General features: G+C 38.8%; 1 protein-coding gene across 12 annotated transcripts in view; it reads left to right on the top strand.

Moving 5' to 3' along the window:
• MEF2C (myocyte enhancer factor 2C) overlaps positions 1 to 27,186 on the top strand; it is a 168,903-nt gene that overhangs the window by 94,737 nt on the left and 46,980 nt on the right. The window lies entirely within an intron of this gene.

A 27,186-nucleotide genomic window follows, 5' to 3' on the forward strand; every position in this document is an offset into this window, starting at 1 on the left:
TAGGGATTTTGTTAATCAGTAAAACATTAGAGTAAAATTTCCAAAAGCACCTACATGATTTAGGAGCCTACATGTAACATTTTCTCCTAAGTCTCTGAGGTGCTTTAGAAATTGTACCCTATAAACTTTTAAATCACTTGTAAATTTTGTAAATGAGACTTAAATACTTCTGAAAATCCTATTCTTGAGGTACACCAGTCAAGAATTTTGAGCACTGCAATGGAAGAGATTAAATTTAATTCGTACATTTTAGATACTTTCTATGAAGAAATATTGCATAAGCCTCTAGATTGCATTGTACTTGCTCCTAGAGGGTCATAATGCAGTCACATGAAACTATATTAATAAATATTGTAACCAAACTATATAATCCTTTTTGTAATATATTTTCATGATAATGTTCCACTTTTTAGTTACCTCATGGATCCACCTGCACATCTCCTTGCCCCTATTAGGAAGGGAAGTGAGTTCCCGCCAAAGGGTGCAACATGGGTGCTAGAATCCATGTGAGATGGGACCACGAAGGACATAGTCCTCCTCTCCAAGCCCCCTTTGGAGCCTCCACATAGCTGGACGAAGTCTCCCACTGATTCCTAGGGATTCAGCCTTGGGACTGGTGGCCAATACATATGCCGATCTGCAAGGGATAAAACCTGGACCCCAATTTATCCTCTTTCGTCTCCTGACAAAAGAAAAGGAGCACATTCTTAGGAAGGAAAACGTTGTTGTGGTATTTTCCCACTAACCTTCCTTTTCCTGGTTTTCTTGTGAAAATAGGTTATCAGGCCAATAGGTCGGGATTTATCTGAGTAATTTGCCATTCTTCACAATAACTATGTATGTCCTTTGATCATCAAGTCCTTTCGTGTCCAAGAAACTTCAGTATAAATGTGAAATTTAAGCTAACGTTTATGTTGCTGTAAATTTAAGGGGTAGATTTTCAAAGGGAATGATATATGAACCTGCAAAACACTTTTTTTCACAAAAAAATTGAGCAACTTGCTTATGTGATGGCCTATCTGCATTCAAATTTGTAATTTTGTGGAACACATAAACTTCTATGAGTAATCCTATAGTTTTAATCCCTTAGAATATTTGGCTCAAAATCAGTAAATATTATTATTTAAATTGAATTATGTTAGTAATAAAGAAGACAAGCCATATGGATTATCTGTGATAGTAGTTTAATCAGTGGGCAGTTTGAGTGATACGGTTTCTAGCACTGAGCCTGAAATATGAAGTGCTTAGGCCACACAGCAACTATACTGTTGCAAGGCCAGTAGAAATAGTTAAGCATCATGTTAGTGTTGAAAAAGATTCCTTATACTGTATTACCAAAGAAATGTGTGCAAACGTGTCTTTACTTGATCATTAACTGTCTTATTATCAGTTACATGAGGCAAAAAACCCATAAAAGAAGAGATGGCTTTGCACTCAGTGTAGTTTGGATATACGTGAGAGTGCAAGAGTACAAAACTGCTACATTTTAAATGCTTAAATTGATCATTTAAAATGTTAGTGCACTATGAGTATTTCCTTGTGGGGAGTCTGCTGCATTTGGCTGTGTGACATCTGGACTTCATATAGCTTTTAATTTTGTTCTTCCTAGGCATCAAAAGTTATTAAGTTTGTTCATTTTCATCTTAATGATTGTTCCATAACTATACTTCAGCAAAAGTATAGGTCATAGCTCTGCTTGTAGCTTTCTACAGAACTAGAGAAGAAAAACTTTTAAAGTAATATTGTTTTTTAAATAAATGCGAAGTATGGCCACGTAACATTCTCAGCAATTAATTTACAATCACAATTTCTTTTCACGCAATGCATAGTAATGTCTGTTTAGTTTGATTCCACTGTTGGTCATGAGAATGTATCACAACTTCTTCAAATGATATATGTTCCTATAATTAAAAAAAAGAAAGATAAGAACATTAGTACAGCCATACCTGTTCAAACCAATTGTCTGTCTAGCCCAGGGTACGTCTACACAGAAACATTATTTTAAAATAATTAGCGTTATTTCGAAATAACTCAGTCCGTGTCTACACAGCAGGCAGTTATTTTGAAATAATGTTGAAATATTGTCAAGCTGGAAGACTCCAACTCCAGTAACCCTCCTTGTATGAGGAGTGGCGGAAGTCAGAAGAAGAGTGCTCTATTTCAAAATAAGTGCTGTGTAAACACTCCCAATTTTGAAATAAGCTACTTCTAAATAAGCTATGTAGTTGAAGTAGCTCAATTTGCGTAGCTTATTTCGAATTAAGCCTTGCTATGTAGAGGCACCCCCATGTCATGTCTTCCAACAGTGGCCAGTGCTAGATGCTTGAGAGAGAATGAACTGCACAGGGCAATTATTGAATGATCCATCCACTGTCACCCAGATTCAGCTTTCTGAAGTCAAAGGTTTAAGGGCACCCAGTGCAGAGGGTTGCATTCTGACTATTCTAATTAATAGCTATTAGTATATATATTCTCCTTGAATGTATCCTAATCTTTTTTGAACTCTTATATTTTTAGTCCCTGATATACTTTTAGTACTGTCAAATGAAACCATTGCTATTCAGATCTAAGCCTAAATGATTTTATATAGCTCTGATGAAAGTTGTTAGTTTTATTATCGGCCATTTTAAATGTATTTTACTTTAATTAATTATGTCTACTATTTATGAAACCACTCTTCAGATAACAATTTATTATTTGAAGTAACAGAAGATGCAGGACTTTGCATTTCTAATAAGAGTTATGCTGTTCTTCAAAGAAGAAATTATTTGAAATGAAGTTAATGTGTGTATTAATAGTTGGCAATCTTATTGCAAATCACACTGAGTTATCTCAGTGCTATCCAATTTGTACATATAGAACATATAGAATTCAAAGGACAGCCATGACACAAAGTAGATTAGCTAATATTGAGAGACTTTATAAACTTTAAACCCAGTTGGGTTTGTCTTCTTTTCAGTCTTTCTAATTTATCATTTTTAAAACATTTATTCTTATAATGTTTTTATAAATAATAATCTCAGTCACATATAATATCTATTTCTGAAATTGCCTGTACAACTTAATTTCACTCAGTACGCAACAGAACCAATGCTTCCTTAGTTATAAAAAAATTATCTGTTAATTGGATTTGTTTCTGGCATTAAAGTTTAAATTTCCTCTCACCACCTTCTGGTGACCTTAACTCTAACATGGAGGTACATTACTTTTGAGCAAGAAAAGTGTATTCACCCTCCATGTTTGCTCATGTTTGGATCTCTTCTAAGCAGTGAATGACAACTATTTCAAATCCTGTTAAATTATGTGTGGCAGTTTAGTGATGTGTATTGGTTCTGCAAACAAAATGTTCACTTTGAGGCCTCAGTTTGGAGTTGAACTGGGTTCCTAAAACTGAAGCCTAGTGTCTTTAGCCACTAAACCACGCATCCCACAGTCTTTCATTAAACCTTATTTCTGTTACTAAAGCATGCCAGTTATTGGGATTTGATAGTTTATTTTAAGGAATAGTATGAGCTATGTATGATTTGATTCACTCTAAACCTTTTAGTTTTGATGGTAAAGATGAACTTCTGCATCATGTAAACTTCCTCGTGCTGTATGAGAGATACCAAAAACAATGCACTTAACATAGTTATTGTTCTAAGGATAGCGTTCTCTTGTGTAATAGAAAATTTTAGATTACTAGAAGTCTTGTTATTCTTCCCTTTAAAGAGGGATAGATCTTTCTCAGAGTAAAAGCACCTTTTGTATTTACAACACATTTTTTGTTTAATCTGTAAAATAGCATTGTTGCAACTATGGGTTTCATTCCATTTTTAGTTGTATACAAAATACCTTAGATTCTCACCTTCTTTAATTGAATGAGAGAAAAGTATCTTATTTAACATGCACAAAATCGCAGCCCTGAAGGTTTGGTTACTGGGTCATAAGTGGCTGTATTGGGGATGAGGAAAAAATCAGAATAAGGAGACTGTAGAGTGGGCTGATGTACATATGTGAGCAGATGTCACTTTTCTCCACTGGAATACAGATCTCAATGTTTGTTCAAAATCATGGAACCTAATTCTCCTTATTTTTGTAAGTTTTACACAGTTGCAACACCACTAAAATCAGTGGAGTTTCTCTTGCTATACATCAGTTTGAATGAGACAAGAATTGAGCCCAAGGCTTGTGAATTTGAAATACTTGTATACAATGATTCTGGGCCCCATATGTTGCCCATGTCCCTAAAAAGTAAGTAGGCCATATGTCATAAATATACATGCATTTCATAAAGATACATCTTTATACTACTTGGAAAAATGACTAAAATAGTTTAGTCTGTTGGTATATATCTGGTTAAAATGCAGGGAAATCATCAGATTTGATTATATTAACTAGAGATGTGAAAGTGTAACTGTTTGCACGGTTAACCAGTAAGCCTGTGCTCCTTCCTGCCTCACTGTCACTGCTGCCTCTGATAGAGGCAGGAGTGCAGGGGTGCATGTGGCTATGTGTGCTAATCCAGTGGCAACTGTGCAGGATAGCAGGCAGGAACTGCCTGTCCCTCTCCCATCTCCCCCCCTCCTCCGTCCCCCATGTAACCACTGACATTTTCAAAGGTGCCATGATTTCATAATTAAACTCATTTTAACATCCCTAATTTTGACACACAAAGGCAATGGGTCTTAATTTGTTAGGCATAATGCACATATTACAATAATAATAAGTAACATCTTGTTTACAGCTGTCCATTGTATCACATGTTAAGGTCTATGAGAGCTATAGAGCTCTGCCTACTCTTCTCCTCGTATTAGAAATCATTTTCCAACATTACCTCCAGGTTTTGGGTTAATGGACATGCCTCTGTTATCTGGCCTTAAGAACATCACATAGTTTTCCCCTTTCACCCTACCCCCTTTTTATTTTTACCACAATTGCAGTATTTGCCTACTGCCGTCTGAACAAGGGAGTAGGTGAGCAGCGCCTCACCATTGTTAAGGAAGTACATATGAAGGACTACTCCATGGCACATGACTGCTAATCATCCAGTGTTTGCTCTGATTCATCCAGTCTAGTGCATTTGTTCTCCATTCTTCATTTGGGCAGAACTCCATTGACTTTAAGTGGAAAAATCTTGCCTGAGGAAGGGATACAAGATCCAGCACATTCAGTTCAGCCAATATTGCCAAAGCACAGTGTCATTCCTCCAGCAGACTGGAAAGGACATTGTCCTCTGTTTGCATGGACACTATTTTTAGAGTTGTCTTGGCTGCAAACATAATTACAATTATAAGTGTATTACAGAAATCCAGTATGTTTGTTTAGCTAAGCCATTAGGCTTTTTGCAGATTTAAAGTACAGTCGCCTGCCTGACTTTCTCCACACCATTACAGCCTCAACTACTGTTTCATTTTTATCAAGTCTCTCATGAACCTTTAACAAGCGCTGTTCTTTTCCAGTCTCTCAACTGCCGAGTCCCTTCTCTCTGATTCCCACTCCACTCCATGCACATTAATCACTCCCTCCTCTTACCCGCCAATTCATCACTCTGCTCTATTGTGACCTCTAGTCCATCAATCTCTCTGACTCCTTGCTGCCCGGATGCCCCCCTTTCTCAAGCTGACCTCCACCTCTCTGTTGATTCCATGGTCACCACCATTAGCTCAAATTCTCCTGCTCAGTTATCTCTTTCAGACTCATCCCACTGACCCTCTGTTCTGGCTCTACATTCCGCCACCTCTTCTCTTCCTCAGACCACTGAGCATTTGTGGAGAAAAAATAATAACCATACAGAATTCCTCCACTTTAATTTGTTATTTGCTCATTCAACTTCGCCATATTCTTTATACAAACAGATCTGGTTCTCCACAGTGATCACCCTGCAGCTCTTCTCTTAACTTCTTCTAATATACATGCATACACATACATGTCTGTCCCCAGTCTTGCCAGTTTTTAAAGTTTTAATCTTATCTAGAATGCACATCTTTTCCCTCCGCTCAGCATCTGTTTCTTTCCCCACAATCTCACAATTTTGAGATGTCTCTCCTGTTATTGACTCCCATCCTTTTGACTCTGTTTCTTCCAAACTCTTCCCCTTCTCTTTTTCTAATTTTTTGTTACAGAGACTTGTGCTTCTTTCATTCAGTTTTCAAACACATCTTGGTAGGCTCTGTCTCCCAATAACACCCTTCCTTGGCCTCACTTGCCTACCTCAGTACCACACTGGCTACCTCTTCCCCTTCACCTCAAAGTTCCTCAAGCATGTTATGTCCTCCCACCCACACTTCCTCTTTCCCTGTTCTCTTAATGGACTATAGTCACTATTTCTACAGCACAAGATAGGTGCTTCAATGGATAAATAAAAGACAAGTCCCTTCCTCAGAGAATTTACACAAGTGAGGACAACAAAGAGAAATGTAAAAAGGGTAAAAGATAAAAAATGAAAGATTACAATGATATAGTCACATGCTTACCTCCAAGTAGGATGTATCTGAATCCTCTGAAAGCTCATTTCCATTTCACGACACTAAAATCACTGTTACAAAGGGCTGTCTTCTGATCACTTCAGCTTGACCTCTTTCATGGTCCCTCATGTCCAATCTTACCTTAATCTATCTTCCACTTTCAAAACAATTGATAACTTCTTCCTTTTCTGCTGCCTTTCTACTGGGGGATCAAGGGTTTCCTCATCCTGTTCTCTTCTTCTACATTGCCAACTGCTCCCTCAATATCACTGTGTGGCCTCCTCCTTCTATCACTGGTGATGCCCCTCTGTCTTCACTCATCTCCTCTTTAACTCTGGGTGATCTTACTCTATTGGCTTTGTGAGTGACCTCATCAAGAAGTAGCTTCATTCAGACTTCACTGTCCAGCAGGAAAATTGCAATTTTACTAAACTTTTGAGGGTACAAGGGTATTGTGGCAGGATGGCCAATGGAAGAGATGATCAAACTGATCATTCCATTTTGAAAGCATAAATCACAATTTTAAAAAGCACTTTACTTACAAGTTCTTTTTTAGTCAGTGAATCAAAACTCTGCATGGTTCTCTAAATATGTATTGTTCGGGGCCTTGTGTCTTTAGTAGTTCTAGTAATTGCTGATGAATTTACTTTTGGTAAAATTCTTCCCCTCCCCAGTGGACTTGTGGGATTAGACAGGGACAATGCAGTGAGCATAGCCAGAGAGAGAGAGATGTGTGCCAACTGCAGCAGCATTTTCCATTCAGTCAGAGAGAGCTGAGCTTGTGAACACATGGAGTTCTTCCTACAGCCTTCATGTCCAGTGTATTTTACAACACACAGAGCTCTGGTTATATGATATGATGTTCAAATTGTAGGGGTGAAATTCTGAAAGGGAAGAAATTCATAGTAATTGCTTGTCATGATGGAAAAAAAGCACGCTTCATTCAGCTAAAGAGAATGAGCCTCAATTTTCCATAGGAAAATTATGCAACAAATGATAGTCCATAATGTATACAATATGTATAAAAGGAGTAGTTACAGTTGAAATCTAATTGGTTTTTAATATAACCAGCAACGTAGTGGTAATAGTAGTGTAATGCAACTAAATTTGCTGTGGGATAATGCAGGGACGTGAGAATTAAGACTTGATATGGCTTTAGTGAATCGAAAAGCAGGAGATGATTAGGCTAGCGTTCAAGTCACAAAACCTGTATGCATGTGACAAGCAGCATGGGCATATATTGTGTTGAAGAGAAATGCCACAATTCTATTTTTCTAATTGACTTATTACATATTATCCCATCAAATGTTACAGACGTGCAATGGGTCCTTTGGCATACCTAAGATTAGTCACCTGGAGAATGAGATGAAGGGGAAAAATCACCTCTCTCAATTATTTCTAAAGGTCACAGAGCTAATGACTAGCTGGGCGGTTAATTAGATTTTGAAAGCCTCTTGATATCAATTAAGACTCTGATCTGTATATTTGTGGTAAATAAGCCCCATAACTATTTAAATCTACTGTTTTCTGAAAAGAAACAGGACAACTGTTGCCTGTAATAAAAGTATTTTCTTCTTTTGACATCATAACAAAATACTGTATACAAACAAACTGAAATCTAGGTCGGGCCAAATTCAGAGCTGATACAAATCATCATAGTACCATTGGAATCAGTAAAACTACATCCAGCTGAGAATCTGGCCCACTAAATACAGAGTAAGCTTGTTAGGCAACTAAGGGTATGTCTACATTGCAACACTATTTTAAAATAACTAGCACTATTCCAAAATAATTGTGTCTACACAGCAAGCAGTTATTTCTAAATAGTGCCAAAATACTGCCAAGCTGGAGGACTTCTTACTCTGATTCCTGTAACCCTCATTGTATGAGGAGTAAGGGTATGTCTAGACTACATCCCTCTTTCAACAGAGGGATGTAAATTAGACACTTCAAAATTGCAAATGAAGCCAGGATTTGAATTTCCCATGCTTCATTTGCACAATTGCCTCATGGCACTCTTTCAAAAAAGCGCTATTCAAAAGTAAAACCGCAGTCTAGACACGGTTCTTTCGAAAATAGAAGCCTTTTTCGAAAGATCCTGTAAACCTCATTTTTTGCGGTTTCACTTTCAAAATAGTGCTTTTTCGGAAGAGCGCCATGATGCGATTATGCAAATGAAGTGCAAGAAATTCAAATCCTGGCTTTATTTGCAATTTGAAAGTGTCTAATTTGCATCCCTCTGTTGAAAGAGGGATGTAGTCTAGATACACCCTAAGGGAAGTTGGAGGAAGAGTGCTCTATTTTGAAATAAGTGCTGTGTAGATGTTCCCTATTTTGAAATAAGGTTATAAGCTATTTCGAAATAAGATACACAATTAACATAGCTCAATTTGTGTAGCTTATTTCAGATTAAGCCCTGCTGCATATATGCACCCAAAAAGAGCTAATGTGATCTATGGAAGCAGTGTTTTAATGGAAAGAACCTGGCTTTAGGATTTAGAAGATCTAAGTTCTGTTTCCAGCTCTCCCAGCAGAGTTTTGGGTGACCTTAGACAAGATACTAAAATTCTCTGTGGCTCCGTTTCTTTGTCTGTAAAATGGAGACAGTGAGATTGACTTCCTTTGTCAAATGGTTTGACATCTAGGCATGGAAAGTGTTATTTACATATATAGTAGTATGAGTGATCCATACTTAGTAGCTTCTGTAAGCAAATGCTGGCATTAGACCCACTGACTTCAAACAGCTACACCGTGTGCATATTGGAATTTGCCCAGGGGACTTTGTTATTATGGTGGCTTTAGGAACCTTTTGAATATCTGTTCCTTGGTTTACTGTTATTAACTGTGGGCCAGATGCTGGGAACTAGTATTTCCAGCACTGAGTTAAAAATCATGAGTCAGCTTCCCCCTCACACAAATTAGTTATTTCCAAACTTTTTTGACTAAGTAAATTAGAAACATATTTAAAAAAAAAGAAAGGTGATATTCCCTTGTAATCATGGGACTCCAAGAGCTTAGGTTTTAAGAAAAAATTAGCTGTCACAAGACACATGATAAAATCATAAGAGTTAGCAACACAAGTGATGGATTGAGAAGTCATTTGAAATGTTTGCCAGGACGTCACCGATATTCAAGCATGAACTTACTTGGCAACAGAGTTCAGAGTTCTGTTCCATGTAGAATGGTTACTGGACTGAAGGATCAACTCCAGCAGATAATGGCATTCTGTCCATCTTTCTCTTCCACACACATAGATGGTATTTTGACCACTGAATCTGTGCACTGCATGGACATTCTAGTCAAATCTGAAGCTAACCCACAACACTCCCCTCCACATGAAACGTTAGATTCATTTTGAAGATCTCTGCAGCAGAAAACTGGTACCAGGGTCTCCACAGTTGCTTTGCAGCCAAATGAAGGCCTTTTAAGATGTGTTCTGGCATGCCACAAGGAACAAGAGTAGCCCAGAGTATGGGCTTATGTTATTTTACTTTGAATGCATTTCAGATTACTCTAATATGAGGAAAGATACAGCTAAGGGAAAGTTGCATAATGAGTTATTTTTCTCAGAAGTGATCAATTCATTATTGATTTCACAAGTGATTGGTTTTCATGCAGCATATTCCATAATCTTCAAGGGTCCCATATGATAGTGAAATAATTCACATGGTAAATTATTTTTAGATAAAACAGAGGCAGAGAGTGAGAAAGAAATAAAAGTGCTATGTGTTTATTAGTGATTCTGAATGGCTTTTTGGTGCAGGTTTAATGCAACATCTGGAAAGTGGTCTTTAGACTTTTCTTGGAAGCATATGGTAACTTGCAGATGAATTCAAATTTATCGACAGAGATCATCATGTGACAAACAGTGCATTAGAAAACACTGTTTAAAACACTTCTAACAAGTTCCCTTTTCCCGATGGTGTTTTCGATGGGTCTAAGCAATAACAGTTACAAGACATGGACATAATCCTAAATTGGTGTAAATTAGAGGCACTTTCTAGATGTCAATGAAAACTGTGCTTATTTGCACCGGTTAAGGATTTGGACCTTTAGTATTGGCAGAGCCCCCTTCTATTTTTCCACTCTCACTAATTGCTTTCAAAATGTTTGAGTTAAATATCTCTGTAAATGTTTGGATGTTACTGTTGTAATAATACTAGGAGAACAAATGTGAAAAATATGTTTGTAATATAAATGTGCTTCATACTTGATTCATGATTCTTTTCTGTAAAACTGGGACCTTAAATCTGTATTGCAGAGTATTAGTTCTACTTCACAGATGCCTGTTTCTTTCTCCAAAACACGATATATCTGGCTGAGAAACTGGAAAAATCTTACATGGCTGTGTAACATTCTTATAACCTAATAGCTTTAGAGTTTTTCTCCCAATCTAGTCACTGGAGAATGTTCTTTGTTTTTGTAGTCACTGTTTCACATAGTAACAGCTTGTTGCATTTTGGTCTGTTTGCCAGAGGGTAGGTTTATTTTTAAATCCCTGAACTCTGAATTTTCTTTATTTTTCCAAGATTGGAAGCAGCTGAAATGCCTGGAGTTACAGGTTGAAGGGCCAGCTTTACATTATGAGAAAGGGAAGTTCCATCTCCTCCCCCTTTTGTGTTTTTTCTTTCCCTTTTTTTAAATTTTTCCTAACTAGTGTCCCTTAACTGGTAGTTGTCTAAAAATAGAAAACTGCCTAACTAAAAATAGCTTGGCTCTCAGCCTTGCCAAGGAAAATGGAGAGGAATAGGCGTGGAATAGAAGGCTGAGTAATCCAGCTCTATTCATTCAGAGATCCCTTTGAGAAAGTAGGCAATGATAAAGTGCCCTCAAAAAACCACAGGCCTGACTCGCTCTCTTCAGACTCCTAGGTGCCAATAAACTTTTTAGCCCAAGGATATATTTTTCTCATAGATCGTAAACACTTCTGAAAGACAGGACTTTGTTTCACAGAAGCTGACTTACTGTCAAAAATAGCTGCCTTTCCTAGAGTCCCTTTTTTCCCCCCTTTCCACAGTGTTTTTAAATGTATTTTCAGATGAGCAGTGAGTGTGACTGTTAAGACCATGAAATGTTATATGTTTAGTAACAATCCATGAAAATAAATGGCATAGATCACCAATTGCAGATTTGTTGAGACTGCACCCTCAAAACTTTGCAGATGTCACTGAGGAGAGAAATTTTTCCTCTGTGTACAGTAAACATAAATGAGTTAGGAAGCTGCTTTAATTAAATAAACAATTAGACTAATTTAGCTGATATATCTGGGTATTATTTAGGCCTTTATCTTATAGTTCTTCATTCATCCAATGCTCACAAGTTTGGAGATTTTAAAACTAACTCAAAATATATTAAGATCTTTGGTCGCAGGGGCTTTATATGTGGACAACTCTGAGTTTAGATATATTTCATTCTGTTTTGTTCTGTTGAGGCTCTTTTAGATCATCACTGCAGGATTAGAGTGTGTGAGGCAGCAGTGAACAAATTAGTTACACTGGGACACAGGGTTGAAGGGAGGGATCAAGGAAGGTAACTTAAAACAGTTGGTAACTGCATTTTTGTTGTGTGGGTATTTTTTAAGGAATCTGAATACCCAGCACAAACTCAGCAATAGGGTGTGGAAATGTCAGCACAGTTCACAGGGTTATTTGGGCCCGAGTATTGTTCTGCTCAGTTCCTGTAATGCTGCTGGTGATAAGGCTCTGAAGACAAAGGACGATAATTGATGAAAGGCGACTTAAATCACTGCAAGAAGAATCAAGGTCCTTGTATCTGTGTGCATCGACTCTTCTGGTCTCCTTCCTTCTTGTAAAGCATTTTGTCTTCTTGCATATTGGCCCCCAACTGCTCTTTGTAATAGAGACAGACCACAAGTGATCCCTTTATGCAGTACACAGGGTGTAATTGTGTCTGTGTGGTGTATTAGTAATTACCAAGGCTGAATTCCCATATTGTATCTTAACTGCAGGCATGGAAAAATAGGACACACGATGCTGCACAACCATTTTCAACCTAGATAGTGAGCTACTTATAGCAACATTTCAGAGACAAAGGCTTTTGTGAGCAAACCCATTTTTCATTTTCATCATTAAGATATCCCTGTTTTGTAAAATGTGGTTATTCACCTGAACTCTTATCCAGTACTATTAATCAGAAACCAAGAAACACAATGCCTTCTGCTAAGTCACAACCATTCTTAATTCAAACTACCAAACATTCCCCTCTCTCCCAAGACATTTTGTTGTATTTTGATCCTGCATGGTACTTTGTGCTGTCGGTCAGCGTGGAGGTGACAAGTTTGACGTTGAGCTCTTAGCATAAGCAGCCGCTTCAGTCTCTTGCACTTGAGAAGTAAAGTTAATGAGTGGGTAAGTCTTTGCCAACTTGGGCTCTTTGCCACTACCTTATAGTTTTATTAGGTAACCTAACAGATTGTTAAAGTGCTCAATAGTTCTGATATGTGAAATCCACCACTCAGAATTAATTAAGGGCCTTATTCAATGCCTGCTGAAATCAACAGGATTTTTCCATTTACTTCAAAAGGCTGTACAACCATGACTGCCCATTTTTAAGGAGCCATATCTGCTATCTTTTCACATAATGAGCAGTACCCTTAGGCCTCAATCCTGCTTTAGGTAGGCGAAAAGTCCTATTGGATTCAGTGGGGCAACTCACATGGGTAAAATTAAGGGTTTTTTTATATGTTTTGTTTATAGGATCAGGGCCTTCCTCCTCAAGTAGTGTCAGAGTGAATAGTGGTGGAAAAACAGGCCATTAATATTTTAGAACATGGCTCACTCTTACATATCTGCACAAGGAATTAAGGATTTCCACCTCCCCAGCATGGCCATGTAAGGTTGACCACAACTGCAGTCCCAGCTCTTGGGGAAGATTCGTGCTGCAAAGGAGATTCTTCCCCACCAATGATGGGACAGAGAGTGTGTGTGAGGAGGGATACAAAATAAGTGGCGACATGGCTTTGCTACCTACCTGTCATGGGAGCTACCCTTTTAGGCTATATCTCCCTTGCAATAAAAGACCCATTGCAAATTTGCAGCTGGCCTCAGACAGCAAACTCAGGTTTTTGGGCTTGGTCGCTGGGGCTAAAGTTCCAACGTGGATATTCAGGTTTGTTCTCAGGCTAGAACCCAGGCTCTGGAATCTTTGTTCCAGGCTGCATGCAAACAAGAGTTTCTCCCTGAGGCTCCTGCCCACAGTTTTTATGATTGTGGCAAAAGTTCTGCTAAACTTCAAAGTATGCTGACATTTCTTCTTTGTTACAGTAAATAGATTTCAATTAATTATTTATTTCTGTGCTATAAAATGTGCATCCATACTTTATGTATTATGTAGCTGATATTGATTGGACTCCATTTGCCTCACATTCAGAGAGGCCTCCAGATGCTTTTGATACGGCATACATAAAACAAAAATGAAACTAATGTAAGTTTATCAAATTTACAGCCATGTAAAACATCAAACTTGTTTGCTTTGTTATGCCACATTTTTAATAATCATAAGCTCAGTGACCAATCGTGAATTAATGTTTGTGGTAAACAATTAACTGTAACTGATGTTTATGTATAAAATATTCATTTTTCTTTTAATAAAAACATTTTTTTGTTAAAAGGGGGCACAGCTGAATCACCATTTTCTAGATTTTCTGTTTTAGAAACTCACCCTGATGAGGTTGCTTCATTTTCTGTCATTAATTTCCATATGATTGTTTTTATATATAGTCAGCAATTAATGAAGAAATTGCTGTAGTAAACTAGTAAAAGAGGTTGTACCATTTTTATTCTAAATGGTTTGTTAATGCCTTTGCACTATAGGGACTGGTGATAAGGAAAAAAATCTTTGATGTATTGGATATGCTTGCATTAAAAAAAATCTCAAACCCATTTATTTCTATCATCTTGTGTGATCTATAGACAACTATAATTATGTTTTATAGTGCACTGTTATAAAAATGTGCATGCACTTTACTTTGGGTTGTTAAAGTGTACATTTATTTCTTTGATCCAACATTATAGCACACAGACTGTTCAAAGGAAGCAAATTATAGAAGAGTCAATACGAGTATTTTAAACAACACACAACTGCTATAGATTGACTCAAAAGAGATCAAAAACTTGACAGACAAGCAATTACTAATGGAGTGTGCTGTTTTTAAAATATATATAGTTTACTACAATAGGACCACGGATATAACGTGACAAAATGCAAAAATGCTCAATTTACACTTTAACAGTTGTAAGCCACAGTTAGATTATCACATAGTTCTTACATGTTCCAACTGATATCAATAAAATGGCATCTTTATGATTTTGTCTTCTATAGCTATAAATATGTGTATTAGCATTTGAACTGTATGTTTGTAGCATATATGAAAAGAGATTTGCTCTGTAAATCTCCTCTTATGCCACGTATATTGTTAACTTTTGAATAATAATTCTCTGTTTCATAGTCAGACATAGCACTTTTCATTGATAGAATTGATAGACTGATATATGAAGCAATGAGATGATTTCACCAAAGATAAGCTTAAACCTAGAACCAAACTTGTGTTTCATAAACTTAAAAGCTAATATTTAATTCCCTGGACCATGCTGTTCCATTTTTGAGGGCTGCTCTTCTTTCCTGACATAAGTGTCTTCCCTTAGGAAGGGAATTGGGGGAAGGAGGAGGGGGAATACAGCTCTTTATAGCTGTAAGTTATTAGTGTACACTCTTGGGTGTGTGTCAGACAGACTAAATGCCGATTTAGGACAGCCCCTGTTTTTTCAGCAAAGCACTGATCCTTTCCCCATGTTGTCCTTCTAAATCTCTCCTATTCCAGTGTAGTTCAAAAGAGTTAAAAGGTGTGTTCCTATTTTTCTCTCTCCAGATGTCTCCATTAATAGCTTTCAAACGTTGTCAGGTATAGGGGGTTCCACCTAATTGGCTTCATTAGCAGAACCCTTGAACTGTCAGGCCCCCTGCAGATAACAAGATTTGACAGTTCTGATTTGAAGTGCATCAGCGGTAAGGAGTTTGTTTTCTGGAAGTAAATCAGGCTGACAGCAGTGCCCAGAAAGAATTCGCTACTCAAGCTGTGCTAACTTTTTGCACTGTAACTCAAAAAGGGATGGGACTATGCAGCACTAACACGGCTCATCTCTATTACTATTCAAAAAGGGATGAGCTGCACCCGGCTTCAGGCATTCATGAAACAATACTACCTCTCTGTTGTTTACAGATCTCCCTTGCGCCTTCCACAGAATTTATTTCTGTCCATGATGCCTGGGATTTTTCCCTCCCCTTTATTTATAATCTTCACTCCTCCTCCTGCTGCAATGGATATGGGGCAAGTTCCAGTGAAACTTCCACAGGGAACTGGGCTGCCTGACTTTCAGTGTGGGAAGAGGCAGTGTTAAATAGTTCTCTGTCCTGCTCCCTGTAACTAAATCCTGGGTCTGCCTCTGCTTTTGCTCTCTTTTCCTAAGTAAGAGTAATGGTTTGAAATTGACCTGGTTCTTGACAATTTATTTGCTGCCTACAGGATTCTGAATAACTGCAATGAGCACAACCAATATCTTATTAATATTTGGTTAAGCAGAAGCGGTATCAGCAGCACTGGAGCTGTCTTGCTGCACATTTAACAAGTCACTATTGCATTGGCTGATGCCCAGCTTGAGTCAAGAATGTGCCTATCTGAAATACTTACATGGCCCATATTTCCATAATATCTTCCCGTCTTGCAATCTTTTGAATATGTTTCTCCACAACGCACACCAGGGACAGATGGAAGGGGATCAAGGGGCTGGGTCACAGATGGGACACAGAGGCTAAGGGCTAGGTTCACAATAGAACATAGGCATGGTAATGCTGAGCATCATCTCACCTAACTTTCAGACAGGTAGGATGTCACTGGGATTCACAAAGCCTGAGGTATACATCTAAATGCCTTATATAATGAGTGCGGAGAGACAGGCACTTTAAAATGGGATTTACAAATGTCAGAATGCAAGGAGGCTTTACTTAACATAGTGAATTGGGGATGCCAAGGCAAGGGGAGTTCAACACCTAAATCCAGCTGCTCTGCTCAGGATTCTGGGCTGAAAATCCTCTCTTAGAGTTAGGCACCTACATGTTGTTGTTTTTTCAAGAAGCTGGAGGGGAGAGGCAAAGAGGTGGCAACACCTTCCTAACTGTTAGTGATTAAGGTATTCACCTGGGATGTGGAACTTTCTTAGTTCAAGTTCCTGCTCCAGGGACAGAGAGGGAAGGGACTTAACAGGGCTCTGCCCCTTCTTACATAGAATCACAGAATACTAGGACTGGAAGGGACCTCGAGAGGTCATCGAGTCCAGTCCCCTGCCCTCATGGCAGGACCAAATACTGCCTAGACCATTCCTGCTAGACATTTATCTAACCTACTCTTAAATATCTCCAGAGATGGTGATTCTACAACCTCCCTGGGAAATTTATTCCAGTGTTTGACTACCCTGACAGTTAAGAACTATCCAACCTAAACCTCCCTTGCTGCAGTTTAAGCCCATTGCTTCTTGTTCTATCGTCAGAGGCCAAGATGAACCAGTTTTCTCCCTCATCCTTATGACACCCTTTTAAGATACCTGAAAATGAGTTCCCTAACCACTGGGCTATGGAATATTAGAAGTTAGGGGCTCCTTCAGTCACTTATGTTGATATATTTATACCGTAGGTTAAATAAGAGCTGTTGGGCCACAATGAGACCAAAAGTAAGCAGGAGGATGCGTCTGTAGACTGCTGAATAGGGTTCCCATCTGGGAGACCCAGGAGTCATTCCAACTTTTCCAATGATCTTTAAATTATTTAGACAGAGTGAAAGATCTTCAACAAGACAGACTGAGGGTGCTTCCTCCTCCCATCAGAATGGTACTATACTCACCTGAGAGATGGTAGATTCTTCTTCAAATCGCTGTGCATAGGCCACGGCGGCACTTGAACCAGTATCTCCCACATCCTGGATGAGTGCCTGAAACATTGGGGTAAAAATTACCAGGAAAAGGAGCTTTGCCTTCTTTTCCCTCCCATTCCCACTGTTTTGTGTGTGTTCACAGATCAGGTGTGAGCCAATAAATAGTCTCTAAGCATAAGTACCATCTTAAACACCCCAGGGCTGCATCTAGACTGGCAAGTTTTTCCACAAAAGCAGTCACTTTTGCGCAACAACTTGCCAGCTAAGAAACTGTTCCGTTAAAAGCATTTGCGGCAAATCATGCCAGTCTAGACATAGCCCAGGAGAATGAGGCAGAAGAATGTATATCTTCCACCAGTTCATGCAACTCTCTGGGGCTGAGAGAAGCAGCATATGTATACACATAGGCATAAGGATATTCAACAAGCATACTTTTACTGCAGAAACTTGGATACCACATGAGCTTAAAAACAATGAGTAGTAATGGAGCACTTTAGAGACTAACAAAAATATATATAGTATCATGAGTTTTTGTGGGCAAAAGCCACTTCTTCAGATGAGCTGGAGTGGAAAAAACTGGGAACCCAGAATGTATTATAGAAGAAGGGAGAGAGGAAAAAAAAGTTAAAAAAAATGCCTGTCAATTGTAGGTCCAGTGCTAATGAAGCTAATTTAATGGGCTGGAAGTGTCCCATACTTTGTTTTTGATGAGATATTAAATGTATGGAAGGTTGGTTTTATAATGGGACATCCAGTTAGTGTCTTTGTTAAAGCTCAGGTAAACTATATAGTTTGCATATGAAAGTCAATTCCACACTCTCAGTAATTGGCTTGTGAAATTCCTTTGTAGAATAATGGCTACTTTTAAATCCATGATTGAGTGCCTAGGCTTAGGCGCTGACAGGATTCAGCAGAATTTAAATGGGGATTTTGTGGACCCCCGTGGGGCCTGATTCTGGGATTGAGGCATTTTGTGAATTTAGTTCTAAGTTACTTGGCCAAGTTCACACACTAATTCTATAGTGGATAGATCCCAGGGTTTCTGATGGCTAGGCTAGTTCCTAACCCATCCTTCCAGTTTACAAGCTTATATTTGTATGTGTAGGAACTAGAAATGAACAGATTCTGCAGCAGAGATAGGTCTTGCCTAAGAAAGCTTTTGCCAAAAGGATTTTTCAAAATATGGCCGGAGGTTCTTTCTCTTTGCTGATATAACCACTCTCCAAAGGGATGTGACCTAGGTGAGAGCAGGATGGCAGGAGCAGTATGTCCTCTGAAGGAGTCATGCTGCAGGAGGGAAGTAATATAACAGGGTATATCTACACTACCCCGCTAGTTCGAACTAGCGGGGTAATGTAGGCATACCGCACTTGCAAATGAAGCCCGGGATTTGAATTTCCCGGGCTTCATTTGCATAAGCGGGGAGCCGCCATTTTTAAAACCCCGCTGGTTCGAACCCCATGCAGCGCGGCTACACGGAGCACGAACTAGGTAGTTCGAACTAGGAAGCCTAGTTTGAACTACCTAGTTCGTGCCCCGTGTAGCCGCGCTGCACGGGGTTCGAACCAGCGGGGTTTTAAAAATGGCGGCACCCCGCTTATGCAAATGAAGCCCGGAAAATTCAAATCCCGGGCTTCATTTGCAAGTGCGGTATGCCTACATTACCCTCCTAGTTCGAACTAGGAGGGTAGTGTAGACATACCCCCAGGGACTGGATTTCTCCAATAACCATATAGCTGGAGATCTCTACCCCATCTCCCTCCCCTCATCTCCCTCCCCACTTAATGAAGCTTTAGTTAAGAATATTTCAAGTTTCAAAATGCAGAGTTTCCAGCTGCGTCCAGAGTGTCTCCTGTGGGATTTTCCATGAGAGGGTATGATCTGGCTCATTGATTGTAACGGAAGCTGTGCTGTTGAGCAGATGAATGCATGTCATAGTCTAGAGATTTTAATAGCAGTTTAAAGATAAGTTCTATTAAGTACTAGAAACATTTGTGTGAAGTGCATTTAATGTACATTATTAAATTGACTGAAAAATCTTAATAGATAATAGATCTTAAAACCTCTATGAAAATCTCTATCTTTTCTCAACCATCTGCTAACTGCTTCCACAATCAAAAACAGTGGAAGAAATTCTCCCCGCAGGTAGGCAAATGCACACACTGAAATGAATGGAGTATACTTGTGTGCATTCTGAGGTCAACTTGACTCTATCGTCAAACTGGCAAGTTGGTAGCTTAGTGTTTCTTTGGTAACTAAGGCCTGGCTCCTGCAAAGCAACCTCCCATATGGATTCTTTTTCAGGCATCAAGCCTTTCATTTGTAACAAAGCATTGTTTTAAAAAAATATTGATTTGTACATTTTACAACTGGATGAAGCAACTGTAAAAATAAATGGCAATTTTCCTTGCATTTGAAAGGCACAGCTATTCAGAGGTGTTTGCTGCTTGTGATATCAATAACATCTTTATTTAATACTCTGTAATTTGATCTACCGGGTAACACAAATTTGCAAATTCTTCAAAAGAGAAGTCTGTTCTCAACATTGATACATTCATTATTTTCATGAGAGACCTCCAAGGAAAACCCAGGTGCTGCAGGAAGTGGTGTTGGTATCTCAGTGGGTGGCATTTTCACTGCTGAGCCAGTACTGAACCAGTTCCCCAGCATATTGCTACTGGAAGTGGTGTCTTTAAGATGAAATGCAAAACCAAAATATTGTAGTCATCAAAAATTCCATCGCACTTTTGTTTGCCACACAGTCTAAGGAAATTTAATCTTAGGCAATTATAGTCTATCCTACAATTTTAATTATACATCATTTCCTGTCCTGCAAATAATCAGCTAGTGCTTTCTTACACAAGATATGTCCACCCCAGAGGTGGTTGCATTTTAATGGATGGTGATGCAATCCCTTCCTATGCATAAAATTCAAGCACTGTAGGATCCTTTGGGATGATAGCTAATATATACATGCAAAATGCAATTCATAGCTTCTGTAATTCTTAATAGAAGTAAGTTCTCATTGTTAAATGTTCTTTTATAATATATGTGGTTTAGTTTTTCAGGTTTTGGTTTAGGTCATGAAAACGATCAGCTGTCTTTGAATGAAATAGTTAACATTTCTGTGGTCATTTATATTTAGGTCTACAAATGTAAGGTATTATGCATGCAAATAGTTATTAACCCAGGTGTAATAGACATTTTACTTATATTTATTTAAATTTAGTCTAATTTCATTTATCTCAATACAGATATATCCCCATGTAAATCAGATGAGAATCCAGCCTCATGTTTTACTCTTCTCCTAATTTTGGACACAAGTGAAAATGTTGTGAGTGCTGCTCCATCTTGAGATTTGAGAAGGGTTATAGACAGAGACAGAAAGAGAGAGAGAGAGAGTAACAATCAACTTGTTGATGACTGAAGTGTTTATTTGTAATGGCTTCATATTCCTTAAAAAGCTGAGCTGATTCTACTGAATAACTGTAATATTTTGCTTTCCATTCATATATCCTTGCTGTCATTACAGTAAAACTTAACAAAAATCGAATTTACTATGTGCCACACAATATCTTCTGTTTCAGCACTCTGCTCTCCATTATAACCACATAACTTTTTGCTTTGAGATATGGAGCAGGCATTATTTTAGAATAAGAGTGAAAAGAATAAAAGTCTTAGATGCACTTAAAGCAGGAATAAGGGCAGTCAGGTGGCAAAGATAGATTCAAGTCACCTTTGTGCCTCCTGATGTTCTGAATCTGGCCAGGAGTCTGCCTGATCCCTGATGTAAATGGGTGTGAGCAATCAAAAATAGCCAGAGAGCATAGCTAGTCTCCTGGCACATCCACTAAGTCTGGAGCTGTGTGGGAGGTCACAAAGAGCCTTTTGAAAGCTCTGTGCCAACTGGGTAGCCAACTTATGTTGTGAGTATCCCCACAAAAATAGAGAACTGCTGCCCACCGTAGGGCAGTCAAGAATTGGAAACTAAGTTTTTATCACTACTTTGTTGTGTTATTTTTTGTCACTGAATTGAAGCACATGAAACATAGTCAGATCTATGGGCCAAATTCTGTCTGGTCATTGTACATAAGAACATGCCAAAAGGGAGTAGGGACACAATGGGAATGTGAATATACAGATTTCCTCCCTTATTCTGTTTTCTTGTTTTCCCCAAAAAACTTGCAGAGATGCCGCACTAAAAGGCCTGTTACGATAGCTGAGAAGGGCTTTCTAGAATGAAGCTTAGCATTTGTGTGTTCTCCAGAGGGACATACTGCTTGCACACAAATACACTCTGATTACCCTTAACACACGAACACACTCTGATTATTCCTTCTCCAGGCAATATTCTTTGCACTATATTTTCATAGCAGAGCCCACTTCGAAAGTGCACTTCATTTTTAGGCACTGTTTATAAAATTGTGATTATTTCATTGGGAAAAAATTGGTTGCTAACATCTAAAAATAATTGTGTTTTGTTTGACATTGAATTGTCAAAAAATACAAATGCAAAAAGCCTGAAATATCATTTACATTGGCTTTTGTCAGATTGGTAGCAGTTCAATGAAATGTTGTGATTTTAGTTAAAACAATCGTATAATGACAGCAATCAATCTTTACAGCATAAATTTAATTGCTTCGTAAGCTGAATATATACATTCCTTATTTAAAGAATATCCATGTTTCCTGAAAATATATATAATCGTTTTAATTGTCCCAGAAAAGCATATGCTGGAATAGTACATACATGTGGTTCTAGTGCTGTAACTAGAACACAGGAAGCAGTGTTTGTTTTGAGAATGGAGACTTTAAAAAAAAGTCTTGTCCTATGTGGATGTAGATTGGAGAAAACTTTAACATTTTTTGCAAGCTGAAATGCTAATGCAACTTATATGCAACTGTAACAGTTATATTTTGATGTCCTTTACCCAGATAAGACCTGAAAATCATGACAATATTACCAGTACAAAGAGCAGACTACTGAAATACACAGAGATTAGCAGCCCCAATCAGCAGAGACATGACAGAAAAAGCCATCTATGGCCATGTTGCAGCACAGGCAGTTACGATTGGCTGTTGTCATTTGGCCTTTGCCAAATTAGACAACAGGTGCAGAGTCGCTGACAGGTGTGGATATCTAGGATGAGTAAAATTGCTGATGGCTAGTGATGTAGCCTAGTGTCAGATTGTAAACTGCTGAGCTCTGACAGAATGAGAAGCCAACTCACATGTTTTCAGATCACTTGATGTGCTCTCTCTCTCTCCCTCCCTCCCTCCCTCTCACATTCTCTCTCTCTCCAGCTTCAGTGGCCCCAGATGAATTCCTGGGTGTCTAAACTCAGACCCTGGCAGAACCCAAGGATGTTGTTATCTGTGTGTTCTGTCAAAGCTTGGGAAATGTGATCTTGTCAATTGAGAGTTAGTGTAAGAATTCTGGACCAATTGCTTAGTAAATTTTTGTACAACCATTTATTGTATGGCAAGAGCTCAGTTTGAAAGCTCAAATTAAGCTTGAAGGATAAGGAAATGTGTTCCTTAGAATCTCAGAAATTATTCAGGTTTAAAATTAATATAAAATAATTTACAAATATGTTAGTTGAGAATACAAACATTTTGAATGCACTATGAAATAAACATGAACTTCATCTAAGCATAGTGTATATGGATGTGATTTAACAGAAATCGTGAAGGTTTATCACAAACTCCTCATGTGGTCTGTTTATTTGCTTGTTTGATAATCTAGAAAAAATACATGGGTTAGTTTTGTCAAGATGAGATCCATGAATCTTAAGATATCTGTGTTCTATTTCTTTCATAAGCCAAAGAATGCTCTGCTTAATTTAAACCAATACCAGATATAAAAATGTTTTATGAGTGGATGAAATTGAATAATGAGGAGTGGATTGTGTCTGGCCTTGGTTCAAGTGTACAGGTCACAAGGAGCCTTCCCTATTATGAATCTCCCGGTCTCTGCAAGTTGGAGAACAAAGACAGCTCCCTCCAATGGCTGCCAGAGGCACAAATTGCCCTTAAGAGAGCAAGGAGAAGGCAGCTTTCCATGACAGACAGACAAAACTTTTTCACCCAAAATGTGAAAGACACACTAGAAGCTATGGTGGAGCTAATAAGGGCAATAGGGTAGGCAACAACCTTCCTCTCAGGAGCCTTTAGCTGCATGTGTGGCATTATTTCAAGCATACTATGCAGTTGGCAAGAGGAGATGTACAACAAGAATGACACACAAAGCTGGAGAGCAAGCCCATCCTTTAAGCCATCCATGCTCCACTCATTCAAGATTGACTCAGCTTCCCTGATTCACGGCAGAGGGATGGTCAGGATCTTCAACCCCATGTGTCAAGTCACAGTGCCCAGAGAAAGGAGCCAGACCCAGCCCAGGGAGTCAGGAGCTGCTAATGACTACTGGGAATATCTCAACAGACTTGTTCTCTAATCCACGACCCCTAGTTAAAAATGTAGCTGTACCACTAACTGGAATGAGCAAGCTTCGCCATTCTAAGCATGTACATTCCCCATTTATTCATACTGGATGTACATTCCCCATGTACTCATACTGGATCTGAACGAGGAATTGTCTCTGAGATCGCAGGCATTCTGGAGTTCCATTAGGGCTTTCAAGAATCAGAGGGGTAGTCGTGTTAGTCTGGATCTGCAAAAGCGACAAGGAGTCCTGTAGTACCTTAGGGTATGTCTACACTAGCTCATTAATTTGAGCTAGGTAGGCGAATGAGGCAACCGGAGTTGCAAATGAAGCCTGGGATTCAAATATCCTGGGCTTTATTTGCATGTTCCTGTCCGGTCGCCATTTTGAAATTTCACTAGCCCGAACTCACTGTCGCGCAGCTACATGCGGCAGTGAAATGTTAACTCGAACTAAGTACTTAGTTCAAATTAACTGTTACTCCTCATTCCATGAGGAGTAACAGTTAATTCAAACTAAGAACTTAGTTCGAATTAACGTTTCAATGCCGCGTATAGCTGCGCGGCAGTGAGTTCGGGCTAGTGAAATTTCAAAATGGCGACCGGACGGGAACATGCAAATAAAGCCCGGGATATTTGAATCCCGGGCTTCATTTGCAACTCCGGTCGCCTCATTTGCCTACCTAGCTCGAATTAACGAGCTAGTGTAGACATACCCTTATAGACTAACAGATGTATTGGAGCATAAGCTTTCGTGGGCAAAGACCCACTTTGTCAGATGCATGTAGTGGAAATTTCCAGAGGCAGGTATAAATATGCAGGTAAGAATCAAGCTAGAGATAATGAGGTAAATTCAATCAGGGAGGATGAGGCCCACTTCTAGCAGCTGACCTGGAGGTCTGAACACCAAGAGAGGAGAAACTGCTTTTGTAATAGGCTATAGCCATTCACAGTCTTTGTTTAATCATGAGCTGATGGTGTCAAATTTGCAGATGAACTGCAGCTCAGAAGTTTCTCTGTGAAGTCTGGTCCTGAAGTTTTTTTGCTGCAAGATGGCTACCTTTAAATCTGCTATTATGTGTCCAGGGAGATTGAAGTGTTCTCCTACAGGTTTTTGTATATTGCCATTCCTAATATCTGATTTGTGTCCATTTATTCTTTTGCGTAGGGACTGTCCAGTTTGGCCAATGTATATAGCAGAGGGGCATTGCTGGCATATGATGGCGTATATTACATTGGTAGATGTGCAGGTGAATGAGCCAGTGATGGTGTGGCTAATGTGGTTAGGTCCTGTGATGGTGTTGCTGGTGTAGATATATGGGCAGAGTTGGCACTGAGGTTTGTTGCAGGGATTGGTTCCTGAGTTAGGGCTTTGTGACTCTTCATCACCAACAACATGGGCCACGCCTTAATGACATAGCCTGGCTTTGGGAAAACAAATTAATTCCCCATGATGCCTCACCAATGATGTGTTAATACAGCATGTTTTATTCTGATTGGGGAGCTGTTATTTGTTTGGTACATTACAAGAACCTGAGTCGAATAGAACGGAGTCCACAATGCATTCCAAACTTGGAAAAAAAACCTGCTCTGAGGAGATAAAAATCCAATGTGCATATAGACCTGATGATTGATAGTTCAAAAACCAAGAGGAACAGATACTATTGGCAAGGTTCACCATATTATTTGGTTCCATAAAAAGCATGATTTGAGGAGGTATGCGGAGGAGGCGAGGGTAATCACTTGGCACACAAAAGTGGGAGGCAGTTCCAAGTGTGGGTGGTTGGCGTATTGCTATGAAAAGAATGCTTGTATGCATTAGTTAAAAGAAGAGGACCGAGGATGTACGTGAAAGACTAGACAATGGTTTGTCTTTGGCACGTAGGTGAAAATAACATAGTAAGAGTTTAATGTGTGGTTATTGAAATACGGCTATATTTGCATAGCTCTGTAGCTTGTTTCAAAGACAGCTTTAACCACACAAGCATTTTATCATTTATACCACTAAGGTAAGAAATGTTCCATTTTGGGTATTTATATAAAGTTGTTTGTCTGGAGCAGATTAGGTGACAATAAGAGTAATAATGTGCTATTTGATTCTCCAAAACATACAATTAAAATACATTAGTACCAGCATAATAGTTTCTGTTCATTATTAAATGCAAAAAAACCCCATAAGCCCAACATTAATGGAACATAAAATTTGAAATTTTAGTTGCACAGAATTTGGAGAATTTAGATAGACAATTGCCATGGCAACCTTAACCCTTTCTCTTTGTGCATATCATTTTACTAATATCTTTCATTACATGACTTCTCCACAAATCATACTGTGTTTAAATTTCATCATAATGTATAGAAACATAGGGAGAGAGTGAAGGTCAACTTCATTCAACACTTCCTGACTTTCATGCTTCTGTTGCAATAGACGTTTAGCTGAATCTAGCACATGGTTTAAATATGCGTGTCCTGTTTTTATTAGGGCCTTCATAAATGTAATTGGGATTTTTGGAATGGCTGTTGCAGTAGGGCAGTTCAAAATATGAAAGCATTACAACTGATTGCTGTCTACCTTTACAGGTAGAGTATAAAGCCATTAGAAGTGGAAGGGGTTCACACACTTGTCACTGATAGCTTGAAAGTTTTCCATGCCCATACACAGAGAAGGGAGGGAAAAGGAAAACACTCAGGGTTTGTTTTTTCCTGACAGCTCAATGTAATTTACCAGAATTCCAACTAAATGGATAGTCATGGTTGGTAATGGGCATATCAGGCATTCATGGGGAATGCTCCTGATGAGTATCTATAATGTGATTGGGGGTTCTAAGTTTGGCTATTAAAGGAGTCTTGCCTGTATGAGGGTTTCAGTCCTTACACAAGAAGAGTCCATCTTTGGAACTTGGTACTCAATATCACTCAAAGGAAAGTGTCTACTAGTCTAGTAGTAGATTATTAGGCCATTCAGAGTAGAGCAAAGAAATCAGCTGAATCTATGTGGAAAAGCTGAATTGTTGGTTGCATAAAGTCAGGCCCCATCCCTCTCTTTCATGTAAAATGTTAAACATAGGAATGGCTATACTGGGTCAGACCAAAGGTCCATCTAGCCCAGTATCCTGTCTGCTGACAGTGGCCAATATCAGGTGCCTCAGAGAGAATGAATAGAGCAGGTAATCATCAAGTGAGCCATACCCTGCCACCCATTCTGCAATTGGCATAGTTGACATAGCAGATTGGCTCTCTCCAGAAGGAGTATATCTGTGGCCTCTCAAGCCCTAGAAAGCTTGGATACTGGCTCCCCAGCAGTCCATCTGTTAGGGAAAAAGTCAGTCCACAGGAGGTTAGAAGAAAACAAAAAGC

The sequence above is a fragment of the Pelodiscus sinensis genome, chromosome 6, assembly GCF_052426305.1.
Source record: "Pelodiscus sinensis isolate ZL-2025 chromosome 6, ASM5242630v1, whole genome shotgun sequence".
In the NCBI taxonomy this organism is placed as follows: Eukaryota; Metazoa; Chordata; order Testudines; family Trionychidae; genus Pelodiscus; species Pelodiscus sinensis.